At 37.4% G+C, this 14109-nt stretch overlaps 1 pseudogene across 1 annotated transcript; it reads right to left on the bottom strand.

The window, feature by feature from the left end:
* Positions 1 to 6824: 6824 nt before the first annotated feature.
* Positions 6825 to 10321, bottom strand: LOC114273849 (disease resistance protein RGA2 pseudogene; annotated as a pseudogene). Its single transcript, XR_014335869.1, has one exon. The product of XR_014335869.1 is annotated as a disease resistance protein RGA2 pseudogene (transcript).
* Positions 10322 to 14109: the final 3788 nt, after the last annotated feature.

Below are 14109 nucleotides of genomic sequence, written 5' to 3'. Positions count from 1 at the left end.
CCTCAATGTTTGCTCTCAAAAAAGCTTCCAATTCTCTTTCTTCTTCTTCGGCTAAGCCTGAGCCGAGAAGAAAGAAGCGTTCTTCATCTTCTTCCTGGACGAGGATTTTCTTCAGTGCCTCTTCACTCTTCTTGGCTGGCTCCTTGCCGACATCATCTAGGACCTCTATGTCCTCATTTTCAATCTCTACCTTCTCTGGTTCTCGAATGTTGCAGGTGAATTTTATTACTGCCATGGAGCAATTCTCCGCCTGCAGTTGATCCCCTCTGACTTCTTCAATCCCATGTTCTGTTGGGAACCACAACAGTTGATGCAATGTTGAGGGAACTGCTCCCATGGCATGCAACCATGATCTTTCCAAGATTTGTAAGGAGATGGAGTGTCGATGATGGTGAATCCTGTTGTGATCTTTCTGGTGCCAACCTGTACCTCCAAGCTTACTGCTCTCAGTGGCCATGTCGGCGTTCCATTGAACCCAACCATTGGGCCATTGGGTTACTCCATATCGTCTGGATGAAGGCCGAGCTCCTTGTAACATCGGACACACATGATGTCACACGAGCTTCCTTGGTCAATCAGGATGCGTTTTACTTGGCACTCCCCAACCTGGAGGGATACTACCAAAGCATCATTATGCGGGTGCTGGACCGTCTCGAGGTCGGCTTCGGTAAAAGACACTACTGGTCCCAAGCACTCATCTGCCCGATGTCTCTTGTCCCCGACTTGGTAGACATGTTGCAGGTGCTTCACCTTCTGAGTCTCCCCCCTAATTTCGTCCTCGTTGACCCTCGAGTGAATTACATTAATTACCCGAGGTCCTCCTGCCAGAGGTTGTTGTGCTGGTGGAGGCGGAGCTGCTGTCGTCTGAGGTAGTTTTGCCTGTTTTTCCCTTGTTCTGGTCTCATCGACGAGGTCCCTTCAGATGGCCTTGCCTCATCAGATCTTCTAAGTGTGCTTTTAGTGCTCTGCAGACCTGAGTCATATGCCCACCTTTAACATATACCTTTAACTGTGCAATCTCCTCGGGGTGTAACACCTCGGTTGTACCCATTAATCAGTTTATTTCGGTTTTGCTCGGTTGTACCCATTAATCAGTTTATTTCGATTTTGACCTAATACTTGAAAATATGTATCATAATATTTCCACAAGTGTTATTTATAACTTGATACTTCTCTTTTAGCAAGACTTCTGTCTTCAAATTTCTTCCAAGTCTTGGCAATATGGTAATCTCGGTAAGTATGTAGATACTTTTTTCAACATAACCTTGGTTTAACTTGTAAATTTTTGCTCAAAAAATTTCAACAAGTGTTTAACCATAGTCTTCAATTTGTAAACTCTTCTCAAATTTCAACAAGTGTTCGAGCATCTTCTCGTTTTAAGCTAACTTGTAAACTTTTCTCAAGTTTCAACATCGTCTCAGCTTTACTTCGGTTAAGCATTATCTCAGTTTAACTTCGGTTAAACATCATCTTCGACTTAACTTCGGTTAAGTATCATCTCGGTTTTACTTCGGTTAAACATCATCTGGGCTTAACTTCGGTTAAGTATCATCTCGGTTTAACTTCGGTTAAACATCACCTTCAGCTTAACTTCGGTTAAGCATCATCTCGGGTTAACTTCGGATCATCTGGGCTTAAACTTCGTTTAAGCATCATCTCGGTTAACTTCGGTTAAACATCATCTGGGCTTAACTTCGGTTAAGTATCATCTCGGTTTAACTTCGGTTAAACATCATCTCGGCTTAAACTTTGTTTAAGCATCATGTCGGTTTAACTTCGGTTAAACATCATCTGGGCTGAACTTCGGTTAAGTATCACCTCGGTTTAACTTCTACTTGTAAATTCACACAGAATTTCAACAAGTGTTAAATATGACCTCGGTTTAACTTCAACTTGTAAATTGCTACAAATTTCAGCAAGTGAAGATAAACAATAATCTCGGCTTAACTTCAACTTGTAAATTGCTACAAATTTCAACAAGCGTTAAGCATTACTTCGGTTTAACTTCAACTTGTAAATTGCTACAAATTTCAACAAGTGAAGATAAACAATAATCTCGGCTTAACTTCAACTTGTAAATTGCTACAAATTTTAACAAGTGAAGATAAACAATAATCTCGGCTTAACTTCAACTTGTAAATTGCTACAAATTTCAACAAGCGTTAAGCACTACTTCGGTTTAACTTCAACTTGTAAATTGCTACAAATTTCAACAAGTGAAGATAAACAATAATCTCGGCTTAACTTCAACTTGTAAATTGCTACAAATTTCAACAAGCGTTAAGCATTACTTCGGTTTAACTTCAACTTGTAAATTGCTACAAATTTCAACAAGTGAAGATAAACAATAATCTCGGCTTAACTTCAACTTATAAATTGCTACAAATTTCAACAAGCGTTAAGCATCATCTCGGTTTAACTCTGCTTGTAAACTTTTCTCAAGTTTCAACAAGCGTTAAACATATTCTTCTTCTCTCTGCCTCTTGCTTGCTGGATCCATTGTTACCTCGGCCTCGCTTCGGCGAGCCGTTTCTTTTCTCATGCTTTTATAAGCCTCTACATTCTTTTGTACGTAGGATCACCAGAATCCCTATGATATGGTTCTGTGGGCAAGGGATTTGCCCCCTGCATAGCTTCTACATACTCCTTTGTGGACTTTATAAAAGGTCTTCATCTTGGCTAAGTTCAGTCCGATCTTGTGTATTTTCTTTTTTATCTTCTGGGATCTGAGATTTGCTCACTGAGCTCTTCTCTTCTCGGATTTAAGTGCCGAGCTCTTGTCTTCTGGAATCTTGGATCTGCTTACTCAGGTTAAGCTCTTCTCTTTTCGGGCCTACTCATCTAGGCCGAGATCATGTCTTCTGGAATCTTGGATCTGCTCATTCAGGTTGAGCTCTTCTCTTCTCGGGCCTACTCATCTAGGCCGAGATCATGTCTTCTGGAATCTTGGATCTAGGATCTGGAATCCGGGATCTGCTCACTTAGGATGAGTTCTTCTATACTTGAATGTTATCTCCTTGGGAGCGCTCATGCCCCCTGTCTTTGGATCCCTTCTGGAAGGGTCTTCGTTCCTCCGCAGGTATCTATCCTTCCATACATAGAGGTTATCTTCGTTGTAGTATTCGCTTCGATCTGTTGTCTTTGGTGTGTCACCTTCCTGGCTGGCGTCTTTCACTCCATGACTCTGGTCACGAGTTTCTGTGTTGCGGTTGTCGCCTTCAACGTCGAGGTTGATAGGTCTCCCATTCCCAGCAGGAGCGTTGTCTTCAGTCTGATCCTTCTATCCGTCATTGGCCATCTATTCTTCTTTCTTTCCCACAGACGGCGCCAAATTGTGTGGGTGATTTTCTGACCACACTGTCCGCTTAGTAACCAGCTGGAGAGCACCGGCAGAATAGATGACACCTGGCTGACCTGTCACAGAAAGAGAGGATACCGGCGGTGGTTTGTCCACCCGGGGGCACTCCGACGATCAAGTCAGTATATCTCTCAAAGATAAATCAAGTGCTAAACTCACAAGCTTGAGTATCAAAAGCATACCTTAGACCCATGAGGGTGCCTCTCTTTTATAGCCAATACAATCCTAGTCCCAATAGGAGCCTGGCCCTAATGGACTTAGGATTACTGCTAATCTGGGACTCCTAGTGGGATTAGGATAAACTCTCTAAGAGTCTTATCTTTTCCCAAACTGTAGTCTTCTTCCAATCTAGGACTCTTGTCCATATCCAGGTTGAGTCCCCTCTTCATTCTAGGACTCTTGTCCCTTATCCGCTTATCTCGGATTCCGATATCTTCGGAGGCAACCTCGGCCTAGCCGAGATGACCTCGGCACAACGACCAAGACACGTGGCACCTCGGCTGACACGTCGGCGTCACCTTGCCACGTGTTAGTACTCAGAAAATATATCTCCACAGCTCCCAAACTGCTCTAGAGAAGGAACAATTAAAGAAATATGAGAAAGAGACTCATCGTCTTTGTGGACAAACGAGACAAGTAGTAAATCAATCTCCCCCCAATCTTTGAGCTTGCCTTAGTCCTAAGCCTTCCTCTAATAGCCATCCAAAAACAAAGCCATGTCTGGGAATGTACTTAGGGAACCAAATAATCTTATGCCAAATCACAGAAAGGGAATGAGGCTTGATAGCATCAAAAGCGTTGTAGCTTTGTATTTAAGAAAGGAGGAAATAATGCACTGAACCTCATCATCTCTAGAACAATTGGGCTGAAAGGAAGGCACTAGAGAGGGAGGGAAAAGCCAGGTCCGATGATATCCTTAACAAAAGGTCTGGCAATGGATCTAAGATTAAGAACCTTTCTCCAAGTCCAGGAGCAGTCAGAAAGGACTGTAAAAGCCCAAAAGCATATGCCTCTAATAAGATATCTATAGCACCATTAAATTTATGGGTGCAAGAAAAACCAATGAAACTAGACTGACTGCTCAAGATCAATTGAAATTTTGGTTTGTGGTCAATTTTTCATAACGTGCGATCTGTTGTGGTTTTAAAATTTTATACACTCATACAAACTAAAACGACTGAAATATTATGTTAAAAAATTTTGAGCATTAGAAGATAAGTGACTAACAATACACAATTTCTAATAAAAATTAGGAAGGAAGACATATGTAGAGCAACTTTCACTATTTTACTTCATTTATTCTCAATGTGTGATTGTACAAGTTTTTATAAAACCCTTTTAAAATCTCATGTTCCCTTCTCTACACCAAACCGAGAAAACTGAACCATAGAATGCGGTCTGTTTTGGTTCCTCAACCAACAAAACCGAAAGGTTCGGTTTGGTGCTAAACTTCCTTGAACCAAACCGCTTACACCCCTAATTGAACTCACAGTTGAATGATGCTTAGAGTAAATGACCCAAATATGCCTGAGGAAATAAGTGTGGTTCCAATCTAGAAGCTTCTAATGCCAAGACCTCCTTCTGTTTTAGGCAAGCAAAGAGTCCCTCAAGCGAATTTATTAGAATGAAGGTAAGAGTTGGTCCCTTCCACAAAAATCCTGAGCAATTGCTCTATATGCAAGCATACCGACTTGAGGAGGATAAAGTGCATAGACCAAAAAACTTGCTGAAGAGAATAGACTGGATAATGTGAAGTCTACCAGTGTAGGAAAGAAACTAATTTTGTCAATGAGGCCTTCACAATTATCAGCTGAGAGCTAACTAGAAATAAGGGGCACTCCTATGTATTTGACCAGAAGGGAACCAAGTTGAACCCGAATTAAATTGCAAAGATCTATCTTAGATTGATCATCAATACCAATAATGTAATCTTGCTTTTGCTTTTTTTTTTTTTTGCGGAAGGCCAGAAAATTTATTGAATTCAAGAACAACATTAAAAACTATTTAAAAGGACTGATCATTAGGATAACAAAGAACAAAGAGGTCATTTGCAAAGCAAATGTGCCTAATGTTCAATTCATGAATCATGACACTTTGGATGAGAGGAAAACAAGCCATAACTGATATGGTTATGAAAGATTATGGAAAAAACTCCATAACAAGGATCAATTCAATATATTATGAATTTATTTACAAAGAAGTTAAAGTTTTTATTTTGGTTAGTCAAAAAGTCTCCTTTCTCATTCTTTTTGATAAGAATTAATCTTTAATTTTGCCTCTGCAAAAGAAGTTTGGGTTTTGAAAATTTGTTTGTGAAGATGACGATCTTATCACAAAATCATTTTTAAGCTTTGTGGAAATGTTCCACAAATAAAAAGGTTGTGCAGAGTTGAAGTAGCTGAGGCTAAGACGACAACACATTTTAACATCTCCATTGGAACACCCATATACACTACTACATGAACAAACCCTTAACATACAAAATAGGACTTCACTTTTTGTCATATAATACACTTTAACAAACATTTTTAACATCTCCACTAGCCTTCTTAGTTAATATGGAAGAATGCATTATCAGAAGAATGCATTGTGATAAAAATAATAATAATAATAAACATGGAGCTGAAACAGAAATATTTGTGATTAAAAATATCCGGAAAAAAAATTTAGATGTGAATTTCAAATGATTCTGAATATTTTATAGGTATATACATATAAAACTCAAATTTCAGATTTTACATGAACATGGACCTCATAATAGCACAATTCGATTAACACAAAAAAACAATTGAACAGTACTAATTTCACACTAAAAAAAAAATAAAAAAAGAAAATTTAGAACCTTGAGCAATTAGATTCAATTTTCAAAATCCAATTCACAAAAACCTTAATCAAATTCACCGAAACACATTTATATCAACATCAACCCAATCTTTGCCGACTAACATTTAAACTTCACACTACACAATCTGAGTCATACTTCATAGATACATGTAAATATGTATATATAGGCACAGACAGAGATAGAAATTGGGAGAGAGGAAGAGAGAGAGAGAGATTCATATCGCCGGATATCTCAGACGACAATGGCGAGTGAAAGAGCGAGCGAGAGAGAGAGAACGATCAGTGTTTGAATTTTTCTAGAACTAGGGCAAATATAAGGAAAACGAGAGAGAGAAAACGATCAGTGTTTGAATTTTTCTAGAACTAAGGCAAATATAAGGAAAACGGATAAAAGGGTAAAATAAATATAAAAATTGAAAAGAAGAAGAAGGAATAAATTGGTTATTTGCGACAGGTAATCAAATGGCTGCAATTATATAGTAGCAAAAGGTTGCTTTTCTAGTAGTGATACTTACTGAACAAGAATATGACCTTTTAAAGTAAAGCAATTGTTCTTTATGAATAACTCAAACATTGACAAATCTTTAGGGGAAAAAAAAACCAATAAACAATAAACAAGCACTTACAGATTGATTTTTGGAATATGTGCTATCTTATACCAATCCTCCCCCTTTTCCTTTTGACATCGCCTTACCAATTCAGGGCAGCATCTATAAATGGTCAAAGTTTGGAGGTTGGTTAGCCTTTGAAAGCCATGTGGAAGTGATGGAATCTTGGGACAGTAACTAATGCACAACGATTGAAGTGACGTAAGGTTTCCCAACCATTCAGGCAGTGATGTGAGCTCTGGATACCCAGAAATAGATAGAGATTGAAGTGCAGGGACATGTTTCAATGCTTCAGGCAAAGTCTTCAACTCTGCACAAAGTCCACCACGAATTTCTAGGTGTCGAAGAGAAACAAGATGTTTAATGCTGTCTGGCAAAGTCACTAGCTTGGGACACCCATAAACATACAATTCCTCCAAGGCAGTGAGGTGTTCCAAACTCTCAGATAAAGAACTCAAATTATTGCAGTCTCCAATCGTCAGATGTTGGAGAGAATTTAGGCTTCGTAGCCCATGATCTGGCAAAGACTCAATCTCATGACAATGGCTGATACTCAATGACTTCAAAGATACAAGGCTTTCCAAGTTTGTAGGTAGCCCTTTAAGTTGGCTACAGCTTTCAATTTCTAGAGATTCAAGAACAGTTAGGTTTTGCAACATCTCTTCTGGAAAAGAAACCATGTCCCCGTCATGAACGGAAAGGGTGGTGAGATGATTAAGATTTGAGATTGAAGTTCGTACCACGTTGCTGGAACTCGAGACATACAAGAGTTTTGGTGATGAAAGATGCGGCAACGTCAATTTTGGGCAATTGTGGATGTTTATCCTGTGAAGACAAGGGAGTAGCTCTCTTCCTTCCTCCCTTGACAACCCTACCAAATTTGGCAACTCAGAGATAACGAGTACTTTCAAAGACGGAAATCCTCTAACTGGGCCTCCGCCAGGGAAGTAATTGTCAATGTACTCCACATAATCCATTTTGGAAATCTCAAGCCCTCGCAGGGAAGGCAACTGTCCAAAGGCTGGAAGTTCTAAGCAGTTTCTGCAGCTATGTAGCACAACAGAAACTATGTTTTTAAGAATTGAATCCCTCATCCATAGTGGGAAGTAGGCACCTCTGTAATTGTCTATGACCAACTTTTCAACATTTGGGTGAGGTTCCAGGGATTCAAGTAGTTGTTCAACATTTGCTTGTGATTCTGATTCACTGTTATGTCCCCATGATAACTTCAATTTTCGGAGGTTCTGTTTTCTGACCAAATTGGCTTCTTTGGCATCCATTGAGTTTCTCACTCTCTCAAGGTGACGGATACACAGTTCTCCTCCAAGATCTAAGCATTGCAATTCAACTACCTGATGACCTCTACTCTTACCCACGACAAAAAAACTTAATGTCCTCAGGAGTGTTAAATGCCCAAGCTTTGGAGGCATGTCCTGTATTTTGCTACAACCTTCCAGATAAAGATGTCGGAGGCTTCTTAGGGATTTCATGTTCTTGGGCAGCCTCTGAAGCTCGTGACAGTAATTCAGGTTTAAAGTCTGCAAATTGTGAAGGCTACAAATTGACTTTGGTAGTGTACGAATGGGAGTTTTAGAAAGGTTTAAGTACCCTAAATGTTTTAACTTACCAATTGAAGATGACAACTGCCCCATGTTGGTGCCCAATGCATCGAACACTCGTAACGAACCAAAATTTGTGAAGTTGCAAGAAAAAGGAAAAACCCTATCAGAGTAAGTGTTTTTCCGTCCATATTGTAGAAGAATTGTATGTAAGGATTCAATTCTATATAATGCTTTAGGAAAGGCAGCTGCGCGCAGGTAGTCAACAACCAGTGTAACATGATGAATTCTTTGCGCTGATATATTCTCTGAGTTTTCAGCCTCCATCATATGACATTCATCTTCCATAACGGAATGGGCAAGATCGTGCATAAGATCATGAATTTTGAAAATAATGTTGCCAGATGGATCTTTGTCCACATCTTGGAAAAAAGATCTCCAATATAACTCATTCCATATACCATTACCAATGTCTTCTAACTCCGATTTTCCGTTGGATGAAATAAAGCCATTAGCCATCCAAAGATGAATAAGTTTCTCCTTTTCAATTTCAGAACCTTTTAGAAAAATGGCACAGTAAGCAAAACACCGTCTCAATTCCAATGGAAGATTATGGTAACTTAATCTTAAGAGAGGCAAGATGGAATTTTTGTCTTGGGGTAAGTTCCAAATTTCACTTTCTTGAACAGCATGCCAATCTGTTTCCTCACTTTTGAAGCGCATTAGCCCTCCAAGGGCCTTCGCAGCTAAAGGCACACCCCCACACTTCTTCACTATCTCCTTCCCAATGGCGACAAGGTTTGGATGCTCTTCATTCCCGTGTCCAAATGCCCGTTGTTTGAACAACAACCAGCAATCTTCTTCAGATAAAAATGACAAGTGATGTGCTGGAACAGTTCCCATGATTGAGGCCACCTTTGCAACACGAGTAGTAACGACAATGGAAGCACCTTTTGATCCACATGCTAGTAAATTCTTTAGCGCATCCCAGTTGTCTTGATCTTCATCCCACACATCATCTAATACAAGCAAATATCTTTTCCCATTTAGCATCTCTCGAAGCTTTTTCTGCAAAGAATCTAGGTTTGAGGCTTCACAGGTTCTCTCAGATACGGATTGGATTATTGCTTTTATCACCCTTTTCACATTAAAATCCTGACAAACATAAACCCAAATTTTAGGCTCAAAGTGGCACTCTACCCTCTCATCGTTGAAGACCATTTGGGCAAGCGTGGTCTTTCCTAGCCCCCCCATGCCAATTATAGGGTAGACAGAAACATCCTGGCAATCACATATATTCTCAACCAACATTTTGACAATTTTTTCTTTATCTTCTTCTCTTCCATACAGTTGTGGTTGAATTAGAGCAGAGCTGGTTTCACGCCTTTCAGCCAATTCAACTCGCTTCTCCACAACCACCTCACGTAAATGAAACTTCATCCGCTCTTCAGCAATTGCATTTAAGTTCTCTATGGTATCTTTCATCCTATTCCCTATCTTGTGACGGAACAGAATGTTCTCAACAGGATAACAAGTCAATAAGGAAGTGCTTATTACCTTCTTTAGAGAACTAGAACTCAGCCTTTTTGATTCGTATTGGAGGGCTTCGGTTGTGCAGTCATCCAAGATGTCTTCTACTTCATAGGCTGCATCATTGAGTTTTCTCAACCAATTTTGTATGGCTTTGTCTTGGAATTGTTTTTGTTCTGCATCTTCCAGGACAGCCCGGATGGTGGTGAGAGTGCTTGAAAGCTTTTTCATCTCCTTGTCAACACCCCAAAGCAAGCCCACCTCCTTTTGGATCAAGGAGTTGAGATTCTGAAGCACAAATGGTAGAAACGATGCAGCCATGTTGACTTGCTATCTGGATTCAATTCAATGAAAGCTCTCAAAATTGCAAATAATGTTTTGCCAAACTAAATGACCCAAGTTGAGATGTATATCAGAATAAAGGTTTCATAACAATTGTGCAAAGACAAATGAGGGAAGACTTGGATCTTTTACTAATTTTTATTTAATTTAATTTTAAATTTTAATAAAAAGTGGAAATTAAACAATAAATATATTACATATATATGTTATTTACATTAAATCAAATCTTAAATCTCATCAAATGGGGTCGACTATATATAGATTATTTATGAGGGATAAAAAAAACAAAAGAAAAATTATACTAGAGTATTTTAATTAAGATTAATGAAATGTTTGATTATGTTTCCTGTGGTGATATTTAAATTTAATTGTGTATCACATATGCTTTTTTGGTTATGACTTTAGACATCCCATTTTGACCGGCCTAAAGATTTGGGTGTTTTCTTCCGAACACCCAATGATGAAAATTAGAATTATTTTATGAATTTCTCAGTAGAAAAGTCAGGTTTAAGCTTTGATTCTAATATTACACCCGTTTTGGCCGAATTATTTTAGGCCTATTCAAAACATTTTTTCAAATTTTTTCTTGTTCAAAAAATTTAGCAGTTTTGAAAAAATTGACTCCTATAACACATGACTAGCCACATGTTTTTGAAAACACATGGCAAGTCACATGGTTTTGAGATACCACATGGCAAGTCATATATTTTTGAAAACACCACATAGCTAGTCATGTGTTTTAGGTGATTTTAATTCTATAAACATCCCTCATTTTGTTGTTAGGAGAGAGGGAGAAAATTTTAGAAAACAAAATTTTGTTTCAAAAGTCTTGGGGAGAGAAAAGTTTTGGAAAATAAAATTTTGCTTCAAAAGGAAAAAAAAAGGACAAAATTTTGTTTCAAAAGTATTAAAAAAAAGAGAAAATTTTGTTTCAAAAGGAAAAAGAGAAAAAATTTGAAGAAAAAAAAAAAGAATTTTGTTTCAAAAAATCTTGAGAGTGAGATTGATTTTCAAAAATCTTGAGTTATTTTGAGAGTAAAAGAGCCTTTTCAACCAAAGCTTCCAATCAACCTTTCTATCCATTGATATATACCATCCAAAATTTTATAAATGCTTAAACTTGAAACTTCTCGATGAGATTTCAAAGCATACTCCATAACCATGAGGGTGTTATGAAGAAAGTTTGGTAATCAAAAAATTCATCTTTTTCTTCAAATGTAAATTTTTGCAATTTTCTCATTTATTTTATTTATATTTCTCTTGGCTTTAAATATGTGATATAGTTTGTTAGAAATGGTTGGCTGAGCCACCTGATGTAGTTTTCTTTATTTTGAATTTTGTTTCTTATTTTAAATATGTGATATAGCTTGTTAGAAATAATTGGTTGAGCCACCTAATGTAGTTTCTTTATTTTGAGTTTTGCTTCTTATTTTAAGAGCGAATTACACTAACGGTCCCTATAGTTTGGGACTTGTCTCACTTTAGTCCTTGACTTTTCAATTGTGACACATTTGACCCTGAATTTTGAATTTTGTTTCAAATAAGGACAATTGAAGATACCATTGCTTAATTTCAAGGGCAAAATTGTCAATTTGATAAAATATAAACTAATTTGATAAAAATAAATGTCAAAAAAATATTTTTAAATTTTTAAAAATTATTTCTACCTACTAAAGATAAAATTATGTAAAATTGATAAATTTTTTAGACATTTATTTATTTATTTTTATCAAATTAATTTTTATTATGTGTTTGAATGATGATCATGTAATAGGTAGTTTTTATTTTCATTAAATTAGTTTCTATTCTTTCAAAAGTCAAATATAACGACAATTTTTATATCATTATTATTAAATCAAAAATTTCAAAACTAAAAATATTTCATATATTAAATATATCGATTACACATTAAAATCCTAACAACCACCCATTACACGATCATCATCCAGGCACACAATAAAAATTAATTTGGTAAAAAAAAAAATAAATGTCTAAAAAATTTATCAATTTTACATAATTTTATTTTTGGTGGGTAGAAATAATTTTTTTTAATTTAAAAATATTTTTTTGACATTTATTTTTGTCAAATTAGTTTATATTTTATCAAATTGACGATTTTGCCCTTGAAATTAAGCAATGGTATCTTCAATTGTCCTTATTTGGAACAAGATTCAAAATTCAGGGTCAAATGTGTCACAATTGAAAAGTCAGGGACCAAAGTGACACGAACCACAAACTATAGGGACAATTAGTGTAATTCGCCCTTATTTTAAATATGTGATTTAGCTTGTTAAAAATGGTTGGCTAAGCCACCTGATGTAGTCTCTTTATTTTAAATTTTGTTTCTTATTTTACATATGTGATTTAGCTTATTAGAAATGGTTGGCTGAGCCACCTATCCTTAGATATTGTAAATAAATTTTTTGTATGTTTTGTTAGATTTAGCTTGTTGTAATAATGTCCATTCTCTACTTTTTTTTATATCCTTTTTATTTACTCACTTTCTGTAGCTGTAAATCATATCATATTTTCTTTTTCATCATATTGTAGACACCCCATTTTTGACCGTCCTTAAGACTTGGATGTCATCGTTTGTGCACCCGATGATTGTGCTTGTTTGTGTTCATTTTGAGCGCCCGACGTCCTCATCGGAGCGCCCTGACTTTGAGCCTTGAACCTTAACTGTTTTGTGCTCATTTTTGGACCTAGAGCTTGTTGCCTCTAGCCTGGAAGAGGGGGTGACCTGTCGGCTAGCCTAGGATTTGTCAGCCATGGCTTGTACTTGTCGGCCACCAGTGGTGGCCGATGGCCATTGGTCTCCTTTTCTAAATATTTGTTTGCCAGCTATGCCAGCTGTTGCTCACTGAGCTGCATCTTCATACACGTGTATGGTAGGATGTATTCAAACTTAAGACTTGATTTTCTATATTAGGGGGTATCCTCCCCCATTTTGAGAGGTTAGACATTTTAGACCAAAAATCTCTCTTTCTCTCTCTCCCCCCCCCTCTCTCTCTCTCTCTCTCTCTCTTTGTATTTTGTGCCTTAAAGTCTAGTTTCTCTACACTTTTGCACATCAACCCTTAATCAAACTTGGCCACCTTGGAGCTAAGGTCTCTTGGAATCTTGTCTGTGCTCTAGAAGAAGGTTTAAGCTTGGATTGTTGCTTAATTTGTGCTTGAGCTTCAAGAGGTAGTGCACTTGCTTTGAATACTTGTTTTGCCACCCTTTTGTATTGTTTTGGGGCCAGTTTTCAACTATAAAAAACTCTGTTTTTGAGGCTTAAAATAATGGTTTGAGGCTATTTTGTGTTACGGGGTATTCCACTTTTCTTGTGGTTTAATTGTTTAGACTTTTGCACAATTTTTCATCACATTCAAATCAAAATCTTTGGGCCTTTTGACCACTGAAATTCAGAGGTTTTTTAGTGATAAAAACCTTCTTTTGAAGTCCCAAATTGGAGAGGTTAGCCTCCCCTCCTTGTGTCTTGCTTGCATGCCTAGCTAGCCTCACATGTTAGCATGTTTTTCTAGCCTAACTTAGCTTTAGTCTAGCATGTTTTTGCCTCTGTTTTGACCTGCTTTAGCTCTATTTTGGGCTGCTTGGGTCATTTGAGCTTTGTTTTGTATAGTTGTGGTGCAATTTCCTTCATTAGCTTAGTGTTTCTAGGCTTTGAGCATCATTTGTGTGTCTTGGTTGCATGTTTTAATGCTTTTTCATGCCTAATTCCAGCACTTAACATCTCTGCAACCTCCCTTTTTGCTTTACTTTTTTATTTGTTTGAGGGTTGTTTCAACCTTAGGGCTGTTTAAGCTTGAGGTTGAGGCTCATGCGTAATGGTTTAATCCTCTTTTGAGGGTTCATTACCAAC

Source organism: Camellia sinensis, chromosome 7, assembly GCF_055761805.1.
Source record: "Camellia sinensis isolate YWXY chromosome 7, ASM5576180v1, whole genome shotgun sequence".
In the NCBI taxonomy this organism is placed as follows: domain Eukaryota; kingdom Viridiplantae; phylum Streptophyta; class Magnoliopsida; order Ericales; family Theaceae; genus Camellia; species Camellia sinensis.
This window is presented reverse-complemented; position numbering and strand designations above follow the sequence as displayed.